Source organism: Macaca fascicularis, chromosome 6 (assembly GCF_037993035.2).
Source record: "Macaca fascicularis isolate 582-1 chromosome 6, T2T-MFA8v1.1".
Lineage (NCBI taxonomy): Eukaryota > Metazoa > Chordata > Mammalia > Primates > Cercopithecidae > Macaca > Macaca fascicularis.
Window position 1 is genome coordinate 41960754 of NC_088380.1, and position 14525 is coordinate 41975278.

The 14525-nt window shown below is 40.6% G+C and overlaps 1 pseudogene; it reads right to left on the bottom strand.

The window, feature by feature from the left end:
- The window catches only part of LOC102124206 (T-complex protein 1 subunit alpha-like), a 71445-nt pseudogene extending 58224 nt beyond the window's left edge, over nucleotides 1-13221 (bottom strand).
- Between the last annotated feature and the right edge of the window lie 1304 nt (nucleotides 13222-14525).

Sequence of the window (14525 nt, forward strand, 5' to 3'; positions counted from 1 at the left end):
CAGTCACAGGTAGAATGCATAGACCCAGAAGGCCTCAGTGCATTTATCTCCTTCCAGTTCCTCGGTGTGTGACTTTGGATAAGTCACTCTCCTTCAGCTTCTTCATCTGTAAAATAAGGATGAAAAATTAATCCACAAGATTGTTTTGAAATTCACAATAGATCATGCACATAAAAGTGCTTTAAAAACTATAACATCTTTTAAAAATTACTGTTGTTATTGCCATTCACCATTTTGAACCATAGTGTCCCATTCCTCATGGGGAGAAATCGTCAGGGCACAGCTGGAGATAGTACACAATTTTTCAAGTTTAGAACCAGGACCATACGGTCATTGACTTGGAGTAGAAAGAAGATGGTCTTTCCTGTTACGTAGAACCATATTAGGACTGGATTCCAAGAGCCCACTCCCTCCCAAAGCAGGTGAACCAGGTGTGGAAAAAGAAATGGACCCTCATCAATGAAATTTGAGTTAGGAAAAGAACAGGTGTATGGGGAATCCATTATTACCAGTAGAGGATTGGACCTAATTTAACAAGCACCTACTGAATTTGTGGCACAGAGGTATAAAAGAACTATGGCCCAGGACAGATAGGAGTGGGGTGGAACATTTCTGAGTGGGAAGATCTTTCTTCCATCAGCAAATATTTGTCACAGTAGTCCTGAGGATTTCTTAGAGTGACCCAGGCTGTCATCACTAACTCTCATTTTTCTCATTACTATAGATACTTATTGCCCTGAAATAATTTATTTTAAAAATCTGATTACTGAAACTTTGGGTTTCTGAGTAACCTTAGCTAAGTTCCCCAAACTGGTGATAGATGAGACATTGCACAAATCCCACCAGCACCTCATAGTCTCCACCGTAGGCTGTGAGACAGAGAGCAAACTCAAAGCAATGCATTTAGACAGCATGGGTCATTCCCACTAGTCAAATTTGGGAAGCAGAGGTAAGTAATGACCCCTGAGGATTTCTGACTTTGGCTTAGAATAGTTTTATTTTCTGGGCCTTTGATCCATGGTGTTAATTAAGTGCGTCTGGAAGGGATATTCAATTTGCTGTGCTTCATTAAGTATCTACTTACAACCTCACAAATAATAATTTTCAAATCTTTTACTAAGATATTTGAAAAACAAAACCATTAATCTACTTCTCTCTGGGTAATTTCAAAGCATTTATCTCCCTAGTACCCAAGAATTCAGACAAAGACAAATCTAATAACAAAGGAGAAGAAAATATCCTTGGTGTCTCCTAAAAAAAAAAAAAAAAAAAAAAAAAGAAACAAGGAAAATCTGAATAAACACAAACATGATTTGAGTACCTTTCTGTCTACTGGATATATTACTGATATATGAAGAGCCAAGCTTTTTAGGATGCTAAGGTTTTCTTCCCCTAGTTTTGGTTGTTTAAATGAGATTCCTCTACTCCACTGAAAACATTTACTAACTGACTTACTTCAATCTGTTGTTGATCAGACTGAAGTTTACACGGGTTGGAGAATTTATCTTTCCTACAGCTTCCCAATGGAATATTCATAACTAGTCATGTGCAAATATTTTGTTGATAGGACAGAGCCCCTATTTGTGTGTGTGTGTGTGTCTCTTCCTCCCCTCCAACCCCAATTGCAACCATATTAGGAAGAGCGACAATATACTATTATTAAATTTCATTTGAGAAAATATGATCTCATGAATATTTCAGTTTGTCTATGAAATCAAAATTGCATTATCTGTACTCTTCAGTGCTCACCACATAAGATACCTCATTTATTTGACATTATCACAAAATAAGATGTTTCAAAGAAATACATTTTCCAGGTAACCATAGCTTATCTATTAGAGCCTTACAATGTGTTTTATTTGAACTATTTTACTTGAAAATGTTTGTAAAGTTTTGAATTATTTGCTGTGGCTCGAGCAAGGGTAACTTGTTATAAATTTCCCACTTTACTTTTTGCTTGATGATCCAGGGTCAACACAATGAACATCCTATTGCTCTGCCTTGTTGCAATATAGATGTTCTGCTTCCCAGCATGAGTGGAGAGGGCCACCTCTCACACACAAAATGGCCCCAGGCACTAAGATGTTTATTTGTAGTTTTTGTGTCTACCTTTCCTCATTTCTGTGCATTCTTTATCATAATACAACCACCTGTTGTGACCTCTTAATGATCCTAATATGTTTGCCCTTTCTAACATATTGTTTTTAATCTACTATGAGCTGGGACACCATACTCTTACACTTGTTAAAATTGTGTATGGAGTAAGAATATACTGTCAAGATCAGAGAGATTATATACATAAAGCACATCAACTTAATACATGTGTATTGAGAAATCTAGTTGGTTCCTGTCAGCTTTTCAAAATAATACCTTCTATTTCTCAGCTGAATTTTCGATAGAATAAGTGACCAATAGAAAAGGGAAGTGTTCTAGAATTCAAACATGTGAGATGGCTTTGAGTTATATTTATTCATGGCATATTTTTTAGAGAAACGGTTCACCAGCCAGATTGTGAGTGTAATCCAGATCTTGGAAGGGATTTTTATATTAGAAAAGTTATCTGAGCATTATTAACTTGTCAATATACAGGGTCTTGGTCTTGATCATTTGGTCATTGATATATCAGTTTGGCCACTGTTAGCTCCTGCAACCACGGGCCCTGGTTAGAGATGTCTTGTTAAGGCCATGAGTCTTGCAGTCGCCATAATGTTCAAAGGAAAAAGTGGTTGTGACTATGTCAAGCTCTCCAGTCTTCATGATCTAGATGGGATGGCCACATGCTCTGTAAAGGCAGGAGGAGGAGAGCGACTGGAGACCTGGGAGTCTGAGTTAGGAATGTCACTGCCAGGGTAATCTCAGAAAGATGGAAACTGCCCTGAAAGAGGTCAGAGGTAGCTAATTTCAAAGCTATTAGAATGGGTATTTCTGAACTCTTTGTTAAATAAATGTTTCTAAAAACAGATCTTGCCTTTTCTCCCAAACATCTGATACCACAGGAAGCTGAAAATTGGGGTACCTGAGTGTAGTCAAAGGATTCTCACAGACAACCTAACAAAAAGGAAGGAACATCCCTGGCTTAGCTCCACCACCTCCCTTTCCTAAACAGTGAAGGAGCTCAGTAGCCCAAAAAAGAAATAGAGTTAAGTTTGTTTTATCGGCAATACTTGGAAAGGGCTCTAGTCAAAAGTTTTGCAGTTTAGTCAATTTTCTTCACATTTTTAAGTGAAACCTTTAAAAAATAACAACAGAAATTGTTCTCAGCCTGTTATGAATTGAAGTTTGAAAATTTTGAAGGAATGGCTGAACCACACCCTTGGCCTCTTATAGAAATTATCTGGCCATGGATTCCATTCAATCTATTCTGTCATCTGACCCTGAGCTTTCATCCTCTTCTATTTCTATAAACCAGAAGCAAGTTGAAGTTCTGAAGAGGACTGTGCTAGATCTGAGCCAACCAGTTTACATTTAAAACATGGCCTGGGAGACCACAAACTATTCCTTTGATTATATACATGGTTCTTAACTCTTACCTAAAAAAAGACTCAGTCTAAAATAAGTCACTGCTACAGCAAGGAAGGACTCTCCTGTGGGGAGAGTCCATTTAGTCAATCAACAAACAAATATTAGGCACCTAATTCCTACAAAGACTGTACCAGAATTTGGAACCACAATGGGACATAAAAATACCCAATTTGGGTACTTATAGATCTTGAAGTCCAGTGAGGTAAACAAGCATTAATAAAACCTTATGCAAATTAATTATTTAAATATCGTTATGGAAACTGCCATAAAGGAAAAGTTCAAGGAATTCTGTAACTGGGTATCACAACCAAACCTGGGAGTCAGCAAAGGCTTTCTTGAAGATGAAACATTTAAACTGTCTTGAGGCTGAAGAGGCATTAACTAGATGAAGAAGGGGAGACAAGTATGTCAGTCAGAGAGGACAAATACAGAGCCCTAAGAGTTCTGTTAGCTCAGATCAATCATATGAATTATGAGTAGGCACATTCGAATCTGCATGATCCTTAAGTACTCTTGCTTGTGAGTCTGCAGCCTGTTACCCCACCCCAATCCCACTAAGCCCTAGGAGTCTTCTTCTATCACCACAGCTGCTCAGACTCTTCTGCCCCTAAAACATTTATCATATTCTTCACTTAGTGCTAGGCACTTACTGTCTTGAACTACTTTTAAAAATTATAACTTACTTATATTAGTCAGCTCAGGCTGCCATAAGAAAATACTGTAGACTAGATGACTTAAACAGCAGAAACTTATTTCTCACAGTTCTGAAGTCTGGGAAGTCCAAGAGCAAGGTGTTGGCAAGGAAGTTTTCATTCTGAGGCCTCTTCTTTTAGCTTATATGCAGCCACCATCTTGCTGCATGCTCACATGACATTTTTTTTTGTTCAGGTTCAGTCCTAGGGGAGGTGGGCAGAGCAAGCTCTCTGGTGTCTCTTCCCAAAAGAGCACTAATCCCATCATGAGGGCCCCATCCTCATGACCTCATCCAACCTTAATTAGTTCCCAACATTCTCATCCCCAAGTACCATCACATTGGGAATAAGAAGTTTGACATAAAAATTTAGGGGGATACAAATATTCAGTCCATAACATTTTTCTGTGCATATATATCTTGCCTCCACAACTATACTGTCAGCCAGAGAGTTTAGTGGAATCATTTTACATGTCCCTCAATCCTCGAAGTCCCTTATACATATCAAATCCCCATATCAAACTGCATACGTGGCAGTTAACTAGTTGCCAATGAATTATCTATGACCCTGTGCAAATAATGAAACACAGCCATTAAACACACTGAGTCTTATTTAAGTGACCCCTATGAAGGTCACTCTACATGTCAAATGATTCAATACTTGACTAGTGATATTAGCATTTGTCCTTTGGTTTCCTGAGTGTGTCTGTGTGTGTGTGTGTTGGGGTACATCTTTTTCTACCTGATTTTTTAGCAGCTATTTACTGACATATTCTTTCCTTTCTGAAATACTTATTTCCATACCTAGTTACACTTGGTATGATCAAGAAAAAAAACTGCTATGTGAATGCATGCTGAAGACTTACAATTAGATAAAAATAAAACACAGAGAACAGGAATGATTCCAAGTTTGCAATGTATGTGTATGTGAGAGTCCGTAGATCAGAATGATTAAGAATAGGAGCCAAATACAAATACAATTGCCCATATTTGAATATAAACTTCACCATTCACTAGATATGTGACTCTGGACAAATTAACCTCTTTAATCTGTATGATTGGCATAATAATGATACCTACCCTCATAAGACTGTTATGAGAATTTATTGAGTTAATATTATAAAATACATAGAATAGTATCTGACACATTTAAACTTCATATATTTTCATAAATGAAATGAAATAAATTGAATTAAGATGAATATAATAAAATGAAGTTAAAATGTGCCATATTAAATGTACCATATAAAATAGATGTGAAAATATGTTAATAGAGGTGATCCATGATGAAAAAGTTATTAGATTATTACTTTCTTTTTGAAGAGAGGGAACTGTATTTCCAAATTTTCTACAATAAACACATCATACTTTTAAAAACAAAAATAAAAATACAAACATTATATAAATATGTGGAAATACATGTATGTGTGTATATATACAAAAAAACATATATAGTAAATTTTTACTACTTAAAAGTCAGTGTTCCCTTCTAACAAACTGGAATAATAGTTATCTCACGAGGAGATTGTAAGAATTAAATAGGTAATCCATGCAAACAGCTCTATCTATGCAGAAACATAGAAACCCACCTTTCTCTACCTTGACTAATATAGATTACAGCAAGGGGCTCTCTTGACATCTGGCTTCAGGTTAGGTTTGGCCACAACAGAGCCCTATCATGAGGTCACAAGCGGAGGAGAATGATATTGTGGCCCCTCCTGGACACCTTCATTTGAGGTCACCCTGCAGTGTGGCCGCATCCTACTAACTAAGGTCAAACTCTATCAAGATAGCCTCTTCTCAGAACTGACTCTGGCAGGTTTTAATAATAGCTCCTTCTCTCCTACTTCACTCTAAGGTGATAATGACCCCACTCTTATAAACTAGAGGTATTACTCAATTGCTTCTATGTTCCCTACACTTCACTCACATCCATATGAGTATCCTTTTATTCAAGCTTCTCATTAACTATTCTAGTGGAACTTGCTGTCCGTTTCCTCCTGGGGACTGCATGACACAGGGCTGACATCATCTGACATTGGATGACTTCTCAGTAATTACAACATGGGTTTCCCACCACATGGGTGAGAAACCAAGTGCAAAGACTGAATCCCCAGGGCTGAAGTCTCATGATCTGCTGGTAGTGCAAGTTACTTGTCCTTCACAGAGCCTGATGCTTTATTTCAGAGAAAAGAGTTAAGTGTATGCATATACAACACATCGAGTGCTTACTTTGTGCTAGGCAGTGGTCTATCCTGGTTTTGTCCTTCCCTCACGTTGAGTACCCTCTTGGAAACCAGAGATCTTAGAGAGCCTTTCTATTGTTCTGGCATAAGTTTACCCTTATAAGGCAGCTTTGAGGCTAGTGACAGAAGCTCTGACAGACTAAAATCTAAGTGTAGTTGATCAACACACTACTTCAGTTCTGGTAACCAAATTGTGTGAGGATTTCTCTCTACCAGCAACGAATTTTCCAGCAGACACCACCTAGTGTCCTATAATTAAATTCAATTTTAACATTATATACATGAAGTTCATGTCAGATCCCACAGGGTAAGGGTTCAGTCCAATAAGACTGATCCCCTACATTAGACACCAATCACAAGTAATAGATTTTCACCTATATTTCTTACTGACTATAAATCAGGGTTCCCACTACCCCCTCCTTGGGTTTGTTTAATATGCTGGTTGGCTCACAGAACTCAGGGATAAATTTAAGATTTGCCAGTTTATATATAAAGGATATTACAAAGGAAGGATACTGACAAACAGCCAAATGAAGAGATGGATAGGGCAAGGTATTGGTGCAGAGGGTTGCAGGGGAAGATCTTCCCTGTCCTCACTTGGTACACCTCCAAGCACCTCCAGCAACCCTGAAACTCTTCAAGTCCTGGAGAGGATTTCGTGGAGGCTTCACTATGTAAGCATGATCGATTACATTGTTGGTCATTGGTGATCAACTCAACATTCAACCCCTTTCCTCTCCCCAGAGGCTGAAGAATAGAACTAAAAGATTTAACCCTCTAATCACATAGTTTGTTTTCCTGGCAACTAGCCTTCATCCCAAGGTTATCCAGATGCCCGTCAAGAGTCACCAAATAAAATAAAAGATACTTTTATCAACTGAAAATTTTCAAGAGATTTAGAAACTTTGTGTCAGAGGCTCCTATCACTCAGAAAATTATAGAAGTGTTAGGAGCTCTATGTCGAAAACCTGGCTAGTGGGGGGTGTCAAAGACCAAATATAACAAAAGATTCTCCTCGTGCCCCTATTTACAAGAGTTTCAATATATTTATATCAAGAGCTGGGGGAAGAACGCAAATAAATGTAATTTCTTATTATATCACATTATCACACCAGCTTATGAAGTGTATAGTACATATATGAGGAAATCAAGATTCCACAACATTAATTTAATCAGGTTAATTAGGACTAAGTAGTGTCTGGCTCCAAAATTTGTCCTCCTAACATATATATAAGCAGCTCTCAGAGCACAGGTCACACAAAATCATCAAGGGCTTCAGCCTTTAGGGCACTTGTAGAAAGTTCTAATGATACTAGGGGCAGCTGAAGCCCCTTAGCAGCAACTGGCAGGGGGACCCCTGGTCAGGAAAGAGAATGCCATTGGAAGAACACTTCCATGTGATTTTTTATGGCATAAAAATATATGGTTACTATAAGCCATTTTTTCTTTCCTCATGCAGAGTGGTTGAAGCTACCATTTTCTGATCCAGAAGGGTGAGAGCTCTCCATTGTTCCCTAAGCCTGATTGTTTTCACTTTTTAGCCTAGAGAATAGGTTTTACACCTCTAGATTATTAGCGCTCCAGGGCAGGACTGGAGCTCTTTGTTTGATCTAATCCCATCTATGGTTGATCTGCTTGTGCATTCATGATGTTGTGGATAAATAAACCATGCTCATTATTAATATGATTTATTAACATGTGCAGGGCAGTCTTCTTCCCCATGTCTTAGCCAAAACTCCCTTCTGACATGCACTAGAATTTCATAAATTGGGCCATTCCCAAATAAACAGGTAGGTGCTATAACCATTGGAGAGGTAGTTGGACTAGTGATTAGGAACACAAACTCCAAAGCCTAATTTCCTTAGTTCATATGCAATGCTGTCACTTTACCACCTTGTGCCTCAGTTTCCTCATATGCAACATGAGGATAATTGTATTATTTCTTCACAGACTGATTGTAAAAATTAAGAGTGAATACAAAGTGTTTAAAAGGGTACATGACATATATGTACACTACTAAGAGTATTAACTGTGTTTGACCAGGAACCAGGAGTATTTCTGAAATCTTGATAAGGCAGGGAGTGTCAGAAAGCAGAGACTCATGGAGTAGATTAATTTACTGTCTTGTAGATTTTGAAGTAAAAAGAACCTAAAAGGAATAAAACATCATGGTTTCTCAGATGATCCAATCATCAAATATTTTGGAGCACCAAATATGTGCCAGGCACTATTTGTTAGGCATTAGAGATACAGCAGTGGAGTAAGTCAGGCAACAGAGGGATGATATATTCTAGTGGAGGAAGATTGGCAACAACTGTATTAATAACATATTGGCTATATTCAGTCAAGGTACTGTTCCAGTCACTGGGGTTAAGACATACAGACCTATCTTATAGGAAATCTGTCTCTTCAGGCACCCTGGGAAGTTACATGAAAAGGTCACATTTACTTAAGGCCTGATGAGTTCTATTGAAGACAGGGATTAAAAGGCTGAGAAGGAGTCTTCTGGAAGGTCAAGTGTTCACAGGGGCAGGACCTAGGGAGTGAACCTGCTTCAGGGTGTAGGCCTCAAGTTTGCAGAATCAGAAGCTCAGCTTGGTTTGGTGGCCAGCACTGATCAGAATGTGGGAACCTGACCCCTAGTAACCACATTCACAAGAGAGTAAGATAAAAAAAAAAATCAGAATATCAAAATGTTTACAAGGGTATATTCTTTTCTAATGAAAAAAACCCCATTGATCCATATGGGGGAGCATCCTGCCATGATCTCAAGGTGTCTGAGAGGGTGAGGGAGGAAGAGGGGAGCCTGAATTCATAATTAGATGAGTATTTAATGAGGAGACATCAAAAAATGAGTTAGTCACAGGCCATAGTTAGCTAGTCTCACATGGGATTTCTGAACCATAAACCACTCCCTTCAAGAGCCTGTTGTTTCTTTACATTCTCCACATCCAAATTCTCCCTTCCTGGCCTGAGCTGGAGATCCTCTCTGCTAGTTTTGACTCCTTCCTATCTTTGCTCCATGCAGAACTCTCCTTTTTTAAGAAAAGATTCTTCAACAACAGACTAAGCAGTTTTTGCCTGATTTCTATATTCTATGTCTTTTCCCTTCCAGATTTCCTGTGATCCTGTCTCACAAGGTAACATCTGCTGATAGTTAATACTATATTTTGGGTACTCTTTATGAGTTTAACATTCAGAAGGGGCCCTGAAAATACCATATAGCCTCCTGTGGTCTCCCAACTACTAGACAGTTGGAAGAATCACTGACCTGGGGAAGCCCTAGAAAACCTAAGGTCCTCAATTGAGTGGGATCCAGAAGAAGGTAGGCTTACACACCCTGACATGAGTAAAGAGGATCTTGCATGCAAGAGGAACACATTGAGCAAAGGATGGAGGGAGGAAGAGCATGGAGAACTGGATGAAGCAAATTTCTAGCAGAGAGAGGACCATAAAGGGAGCATGATTCAGGATGAGAAAGAAATGGATAGGACCATAATATGGAGAGACTTGAACCCCAAGCCACAGACAGGAGTCTTTTATAAAAGCAGAAGGGAAGTACTGAGTATTGTTGAAGAGGAAGGTGACATATGCAGACCAAAGGTTTTGGAAAATTAATTTGCAATAATGCAAACAGGATAGTGAAGGGTTGGATCTGGAGGAAGAGCTGGCAGCAAATTACTCTTCAGGCTTGGATAAAGGAAAAGACAAGACAACAAATGGTGAGTCTTTTCTTAAGCCTTGTATATTAATCACCTGAAATGACTATAGTAACAGGGAGATGGCAATAATAATATTGCAGGAAAGACACCCCCAATTGTTCATTTATTTAGAAATTTAAAGTTACAGAACATTGACCAGTGACAGAAATGAACTGGAACTTTCTTTCATCTTATTCTCAAATGACTTTCCATAAAGCCTGTTTCCTGGCTTTCAAATGTTCCTGAACCTGTATCAGTTATTTTCCTTCCAGGTAAATCTAAGACACACCATGGTGTTGGGAAGAAAAAGGGCTGAATGAAGAATCTATAAACAGAGTGAAGAGTGTTGGATACTATATTAGTCAGGATTCTCTAGAGAGACAGACCTCTCTAAAGGGGAGTTTATTAAGGATTAACTCACATGACCACAAGGTCCCACAATAGCCATATGCAGGCTGAGGAGCAAGGAAAGCCAATCTGAGTTCCAAAACTCAAGAATTTGGAGTCTGCTGTTTGAAGGCAGGAAGCATCCAGTAAGGGAGAAGGATATAGGCTGGAAGGCTAGGGTTGGCTCTCTTTTTACATTGTTCTGCCTGCTCATATTCTGGCCACACTGGCAGCTGATTAGATTGTGCCCATCCAAATTGAGGGTTGGCCTGCCTTTCCCAGCCCACTGACTCAAATGTTAATCTTCTTTGGCAACACCCTCACAGACACACTCAGGATCAATACTTTGTATCCTTCAATCCAATCAGGTGGACACTCAGTATTAACCATCACAAGTCCACCCCTTGTCAACTTGAACCCATACACATCTCCTGAGATCATACACAATCTTCAAGTAAAGACAATAATAAATTCATAATTATGCCTAATGTAATACAACTATCCTTCATACAAGCGGAAATGTACCAATCCCCAACCCAAATACTATTACATAAAGTTAATGATACTTAAATGCTGATGTGAAGTCAGTAAATCTTATGTCACACAATAAAGGAGAAAGGAAATAAAATGAAGATACTTTCTTAGTACAAGCGTATACATGTACAAACATGTTTTTAAAAAAAGAGGGAGAAAGTACTTGCGACAATTACAGTCCTCATTTCTGCAGCTGGTCATGTGGTCGTAGCTGGTATTGATGACTACCTTCTTCTACTACCCATTCTGTATTCCCCTTGCCTTCAACAGTACCTCAGCAGGTCGTGGGTTTTTTCCTGGTAGAGTGACCCAAACCTTCATTCCTGAAGGGTCTGGGTCATTTGTAGTCCTGCCTGGATTGGGCTGTTGTAATTTCCCATTGACCTTAATCACAGGGCATGGTAATAGTAAGAGACACCCTAATGGATCTCCTGTATTCCATGCATACACTTCCTTACCTCCATTATGCAGTAGAAGACTGATTTGATCTTGATAGTCCAGATCAATCACACCAGCCAACATTGTAACTCCCTTCTTAGCTTGTTGACTTACAGGTAGGAGGACCCAAAAGTGTCTAAGTGGCAATCTTCCAGTTTAATTGAATCATTCTCATGTCTCCTGGTGGCATCATTCCTCCCTCTGGAACTAAGACCTCTAGGCCAGCAGAATGTAATGTTGTGAGAACAGGAAGCAAAATTTTTTCTGGTGGATCACTAGGGTTGATGGTGAGTGGTGCCACTTCCACTTCTACCCTTGATTCCTGGACCCGTGTATCCTGGCTATGGGAGAAACAGTACCATATACTGGATGCTGATTCAGAACATACATGGCCTTCTGGAGAACTTTGCCCCAGCCCTGCAAAGTATTGTCACCTAGTTGGTGGTGTAATTGTGACTTCAAAAGGCCATTCCACCATTCTACCAGTCCAGCTGCTTCAGGATAATGGGAGACTTGGTAAGACTGGTGAATTCCATGAGTATGAGCCCACTGCCACACTTCTTTAGCTGTAAAGTGAGTACCTTGGTCTGAGGCAATGCTGTGTGGAATACCATGATGATGGATATGGATAAGGCATTTCGTGAATCCACAGATGGTAGTCTTGGCAGAAGCATTGCATGCAGGATAGGCAAACCTATATCCTGAACAAGTGTCCATTCCACTGAGGACAAACCTCTGCCCTTTACATGGTGGAAGAGGCCCAGTATAATCAACCTACCACCAGGAAGCTGGCTGATCCACCCGAGGAATGGTGCCATATCCAGGGCTCAGTGTTGGTCTCTGCTGCTGGCAAATTGGGCACTCAGCAGTAGCTATAGGCAGGTTAGCCTTGGTGAGTGGAAGTCCATGTTGCTGAGCCCATGCACATCCCTGCCACTGTGGCCACTTTGTTCATGGGCCTATTGGGCGATGACAGGGGTGGCTGGGAAAAGAGGCTGAGTGGTGTCCACAGAACGGGTCATCCTATCCACTTAATTATTAAAACCTTCCTCTGCTGAGGTCACCTGTTGGTGAGCACTCACACAGAATACAAATATCTTGGCAATTTTTGACCACTCACAAAGGTCCATCCACATACTTCTTCCCCAAATTTCTTTGTCACCAATTTTCCAGTCATGCTTCTTCTAAGTCCCTGACCATCCAGCCAAACCATTGGCTACAGCCCATGAATTAGTATATAATCGCACATCTGGTCATTTCTCCTTTCATGCACAATGCACAAGCAGATGCACTGCTCAAAGTTCTGCCCACTGGGAAGATTTCCCTTCACAGCTGTGCTTCGGGAATGTCCTAGAAAGGGGTTGTAGTGCTGCAGCTGTCCACTTTCAAGTGGTGCCTGCATATCATGCAGAACCATCTGTGAACTAGGCCCTAGTTTTTTCTTCCTCTGTCAACTATCATAGCGAACTCCCCGTGAGGCCATTGGTGCAGGCTGGGGAAGAGAAGGCAGGGTGGCAGGAGTGGAGGCCATGGTCATTTCAGCCACTTCCTCATGTAACTTACTTGTACCTTCAGGACCTGCTCGAGCCCTGTCATGCATATACCACTTCCATTTGGTGATAGAATGCTTCTCTGCATGACCCACTTTATGGCTAGATGGGTCAGAAAGCACCCAGCTCGTGATAGGCAGTTCAGTTCGCATGGTGACTTGATGACCCAAAGTCAAACGTTCAGTTTCCACCAAAGCCCAGCAACAGGCCAAGAGCTGTCTCTCAAAAGGAGAGTAGTTATCTGCAGAAGATGGCAGGGCCTCACTTCAAAATCCTAGAGGCCGCCACTGTGATTGATCTGTGGGGGCCTACCAAAGACTCTGAACAGCATCCCTATCTGCCAATGACACCTCAAGCACTATTGGATCTGCTGGGTTATATGGCCCAAGTGGCAGAGCAGCTTGCACAGCAGCCTGGACCTGTTGCAGAGCCGTCTCCTGTTCTGAACCCCACTCAAAACTGGCAGCCTTTCCGGTCACTCAATAAATGGGCCAGAGTAACACACACAAATGAGGAATGTGTTGCCTCCACTATCCAAATAAGCCCACTAGGCATTGTGCTTCTTTCTTGGTTGTAGGAGGGGCCAAATGCAGCAACTTATCCTTCACCTTAGAAGGAATATTTCAATAGGTCACACCCCACTGGACTCCTAGAAATTTTACTGAGGTACAAGGTCCCTGAGTTTTTTTTTGTTTTGTTTTTGAGATAGAGTCTTGCTATGTCACCCAGGCTGGAGTTCAGTGGCGCGATCTCAGCTCACTGCAAGCTCCGCCTCCTGGGTTCAGGCCATTCTCCTGCCTCAGCCTCCCGAGTACCTGGGACTACAGGCGCCTGCCACCAGGCCCCGTTAATTTTTTTGTATTTTTAGTAGAGACAGGATTTCACCGTGTTAGCCAGGATGGTCTCGATCTCCTGACCTCATGATCCGCCTGCCTCGGCCTCCCAAAGTGCTGGGATTACAGGCATGAGCCACCGCACCCGACCTGGTCCCTGAGTTTTAGTCAAATTTATTTCCCATCCTTTGGCATGCAAATGTCTCACCAATAAGTCCAGTGTGTTTGCTACTTGTTGCTCACTGGATCCAATCAGCATAATACCATCAATGTAATGGACCAGTGTGATATCTTGCAGAAGTGAAAAACGATCAACATCTCTCTGAATAAGATTATGACACAAACCTGGAGAGTTGATATATCCCTGAGGTAGGACAGTAAAAGCATATTGCTGGCCTTGCCAGCTGAAGGCAAATTGCTTCTGGTGGCCCTTATGGACAGGAATAGAGAAAAATGCATTTGCCAAGTCAATGGCTACATACCAGGTACCAGGAGATGTGTTAATTTGCTCAAGCAATGAAACCTCATCTGATATAGCAGCTGCAATTGGAGCCATCACTTGGTTAAGCATATGACAATCTACTTTCATTCTTCATGATCCATCTGTCTTCTGCACAGGCCAA